The sequence below is a fragment of the Mercenaria mercenaria genome, unplaced genomic scaffold, assembly GCF_021730395.1.
Source record: "Mercenaria mercenaria strain notata unplaced genomic scaffold, MADL_Memer_1 contig_1851, whole genome shotgun sequence".
Lineage (NCBI taxonomy): Eukaryota > Metazoa > Mollusca > Bivalvia > Venerida > Veneridae > Mercenaria > Mercenaria mercenaria.
The window spans coordinates 21,744-26,768 of NW_026459862.1; the positions used below are offsets into that span (position 1 = coordinate 21,744).

The 5,025-nt window shown below is 34.2% G+C and overlaps 1 pseudogene; it reads left to right on the top strand.

Annotated features, from left to right (window-relative positions):
- Positions 1-356: 356 nt before the first annotated feature.
- On the top strand, positions 357-4,710 carry LOC123554617 (tumor necrosis factor ligand superfamily member 15-like; annotated as a pseudogene).
- The last annotated feature ends 315 nt before the right edge of the window (positions 4,711-5,025 follow it).

Here is a 5,025-nt window from a genome sequence, read left to right on the forward strand (position 1 = left end):
AAAGCGTTTGGTAGTGACTACCAAAACGCGGCCGAATTTCAGTAGTGACTACCAAAATGCGTTGCTACTATTTTGAGGTGCAACAATGCGTGTATCATTTGTAAGAATGTCTGGTCAGGTCATGTGCATAACTTGTATGGCGTACACTTAGTCCTAAAATTTAAAATGGAAAAGTCTCAAAACGCAGAAAAACATTGACTTGCTTTTAAGGTATGCATTTTCTATGTCTTACTAACATCAAAATTTAAATAAATTTATTATTACATGTGGTATTACTTCTTTAAAAAATTACTGAACGCCAAACGTTGGCACTTTACAACTTGTTTATCTTAACGACAGCTGTGCAACTATGATATAAAAGCTATTTACCCGGCTAAAATGTTTAAACGCGCGGGCGATCTCTTATGGAGCGATCCGAGGACGAAATGCAGATATTTATATACTTAGAGGCACCATATCATTTTTTTAATGGAATTATTAAATAATTGATTATGGAGCCCATTTTTAAAGGAATAGTTATCTGCGTTTTGTGTTTGGTTGTTATTGTGTTAGCAACTGTTTTGGCGCTGGTTTGGACAATGCCTGACTTACCAAACACTGTTACTAATGACAAAATATGTTTGCCATCTGAAAAAGGTATTCTTCGTTGTGGAAATGCACAGGATTTAATACATGATTATTTAGAGAGGGTACACTAAATTTTCATTTAAAAAATTTTGTTTTATCTTTAATCTTCATTTTCAGTAGTGAAAATACCTAAATACGTTCATATTGCATTATTATAATGTTGCATATTTAGGAAATCTGTAAGTCTCGTTTTGGCACCCTGTATTTTGGACTCTGATTTTATATTTTCAGACCCTTCCAATTCATTTCTTCTATGTAAAAGATTTCCGTTATAGCAGGGGTTGCGAGGACCAAGGTGGGTACAGGGGTCATGACGGGTGTTACCTCCCAAGAACTGACTGCGATATTATTCTATATGGCTGCGTTCAAACCCTTCAATGCTTCCAAAATGATCATCTTGTAGAGTTTACTTTCAGACACTCAGGATGTGAGTTATTAAATAATGAAAGTGGTCTGTTACTCACAGCATCAAAAGTCATATTTTACTCCTAAACTTATTAGATATCTTTCAATACGTTTTCCAAATCCCTCAGATGTGTACAAACGTCATTCAGGTACGCTAATTTAGATCTAATAACCTTTATATTTATCTATTATCTATTGGACATATATAACCTTGAAGCTATATATTTAGATTACGGCAGAAAAATATGACAAGATTAAAAAAGAGGACGAAGAGCGGCAACAGAAATATCTAAACGAAAACAGAGTCCGCCTGATGGCCATTTATGACAAATATTTCTGGGAAATGAAGCCGGCTGCTAAACTAACGGGGAAAGAATGGTCAAAGCAAAACAAAAGTATGCATAAATATCATTCATCCATTTTTACTACAAAGATCGAGAATATTTTCATGTACCACGTAGAAAAAACACCTAAATACGTTCATTTTGCATTCATACCAGCACGTGACAGAAACTCGAATCGGCAGATATTATCCGGGTACTGGCTTTCTCGGGTTATAAATTTGTAATCTTGTGCAAATACAATAACCTTTTATTCTGTTTATAGACCGCTTTTGAAACAAGATATGAAATCGGTTATAAATCTTTATGTCAATGAAACACGAGTAGGGAAGATTATACAAGGCGCCAATTTTGAAACGAAATCCTGGTTGTACTTATTGACAAAGCTTTTAAACAGGAAAACATGTCCTTCGATGGAGGAAACATGAGTTATTGATCAGCCAGTTTCGTTTTTGTCTTTTTTTTTATAGAAAAACAGTTATTGTTTCCACCCTGCATACTGGTACATTTAAGTTATGCAATGGCAAACGAACATGGCAAACGTCGTAGCTTATAATTTTCACCCGTATATAGATAATACACCAAGAGCACAGAGCTTCGTTGTACAAAATTGTACATAGAAATGTAAACATGTGCATATTTTATAATGCTTCAAAATCCAAAATTGCAACAAGTAATAGCAAAAAAAAAAACAAAAAAAAAAAAAACAAAAAAAAAAAAAACAGGAAAGATGTCATTTCGTTTCAAAGACAATGACGTTGAGTTTTATTTTTATCTACTACAGCGTACCGTAATGTATTTTTCATAAATTTACTAAGGAATAAAGGGGAACTACCAAGGTATTCGATTTACGTAAAAAGAAATACCGCACGAATCTATTGCATAAGTTTATGAATTATAGTTAAATATGCGTTGTTTACATCACGAGTGTCGTCTCATACAAGGGTGAAGTTTTCTGGCACCAGTGAAAACACCGGAAGCTCACACCCGGTATGCAAGAAAGACGAATTTTTCTACTATGCTTTTAAGTACGTCTGTTTAGGTAACGATAACGTTAATTTATTTTTTGTTTCATTATTATCACCATGATTGCTGATTTTTTCATAGAAAGAGAAAGACTTGATTAAATTTAAAGTCTGTTTGATATTTTCAGAGAGTCATGCAGAGATGACGCCGATACGAGTTTGGCGCCATGGGAGAGAACTCTACGATACAAGCGGGTTTGAACGTTACGGGCGTTCGATATAGAAATGGTCGTTTAGTTGTCCCAGTATCAGGCACTTACTTCATATATTCTCATGTTGACTTTTTCGAACCTTGCGTCCCCTCCACCGGTAAACCAAATGTTAAGAATACAAGCATACCAATTAAACACGGTATTTTTAAGTTCAATATCTTGGACGTGGAGGAGTCTGAACTAGTTTCAAGCGTTCAGCCTCACACTATTTCCAGCAATCGATACTTCAACTCGTACAATAGTTACGTATCGACACTTGCTGAAGTAAAAGCTGGAGACGAAATATCAGTGAAAGTATCAAATATTACTTATTTGAAATATACGAGAGATAACTATTTTGGCTTGAACCTAGTTTAGATCTCCCCTATATGGACGGCGTCCTCGCTCGCGGGGAGGGGCAGTGATGGAAACTTTAATTTGTTCTTGATTGTCCCTCCAAATACAAAAGTTTTTGTTCCTTAATAAAGCTCATTAGAATCGCAATGATTTTTCTTTTAGGAGGGAATATTGCAAGCATATAGGGTGTAAAGATAGTTCGTTCCTGTTTAACAAACAGCTTTTAGATTTTTCTAAGATATAAAATACAACACAAAATATCCATATTATTTACCGAAAGACTACCTGTGGTCATGTTTTAAGTTTTACTTTGTATAGTTGTAAAGTAAATGATTTTTGTATTGTACATAAATATTTACATATACATGTATGTCGTAAATTTCTAGTGTTAGAAAGTGAGAAATGCATGTTCATTTTGAAAAAAAAGATTCTTTTTCTCTCTCTCTCTCTCTCTCTCTCTCTCTCTCTCTCTTTGCATATCCGCATATACATTTTGTGTAGTATGACCGAAAAACTATACATGTCGTACTGTTTATAGGATTATTTGTCAAACTGAAACTAACTTTCCTTACACCCTTTACAAGATATTTTTTATTTGTAGGATCAAAATATATTTCTTCTAGTGAACTGCAGATGCAGCAAAGCGAGTGAATATCTATTACTTTATTCAACAGTCAGTACACAACTAATTTGAAGTCCGTTTTAAATGTTGAAAGGTTTCCATCACTGGCTGACAGTCCATGTTTATTTATCCATAGTAAGTGCCTGCTATCTTCTTAAACATATACCACTAGAGCCAAATTATGTTAAATGATTATTGTGCACTTATTTTTTTCCAACGATTAGTCCTGCCTTTTTCATTCATTTGTTAATTGTTTATTAAAGGCTCACAATGCCTTTGTTTATTAAATGGCTTTGTTATCTATACTGAAAAAAATAGTTCTTGTTCAATCCAGTTTAATGCATGCGCGTGTTTATGATGATTTGTATACATGTTCATAATAATACGCCATTCATTGTGAACTGTTTTGTTTTCTGCTGATAAGCACTTGGACACGATGATTAAAGTCTACGTGATGATAAGTTGCGGATATATGTCACGTAATGGATTAATTATTAATGCACGATATTCATGTTTGTGTTGTGTAATAAAAAGCATTTTGAAAAAGTGTTACTCACGCACGGTATTTCTAACAATAAAATGTTTATGTTATTATTGAGTAAAGGGGAATCAGGTAGTGAAACCATTATCCATGATTTTTCGGCGTGTCGTATTAAGCACGATAAAAGTTGCGCTGATTGGAGGAAAGGCTGAAAATGTTTCACTCTGAGTCATGTGTGACACAGAGTGAAATGACAACGCGTTCGTCATTTATAACCTCTATAAGTACAGCACCATCGGGTTGTATGCGTACCACTTGAAGAGGTGTGCGTAACCAAATATTCATCTGTTCATCCGGATATATTTCTGTTTTGTTTAGTTTCCTTTCCTTAAGTTTGTTTTTACAAAAAGGTTATTTGTTTTATACAGTCATTAACTCTTACCCTGCATTACAGCAACACTTTCTAACCAGTGCAAATCATTACTAACCTGCAACAACATGTCCGATACTGTTAAATTTTATACTCTAAATTTTAGATTAATCTTTCCGGTGAAAGCAGTACTGTACATATTCTGAATAATAGACAAATTTGATAATAAGCTAGAGTAGGGTAAGGATTCATGTTGCTTCCAACAATTTCAGAAATAAAGTATAGAACGTATTTCAATATTGTTTGCTTACTGTTACCAAAGTTGCTCAAAGTGAGCTTTTGTGATTGTTTGGTGTCCGTCGTGTGTCCCTCCGCAATTTCTAAACACAGTCTTCTTCAGAACTACTGTCCTCATTTATACAAAACTTCACAGAGGCCCCTTTCAACATTGCCAAAAGATTTAAAATGCAGGTTTCTGTCCATATATAACTTGTGTTTCAGTTACATCACGCCGACCATCTTTTTTAAAGATATTTCTTGTTAGTTATACTACTTTTGAATCGAGTTGCCATGAAGTAAACCCTGAATTACCAATAAAGACATAAG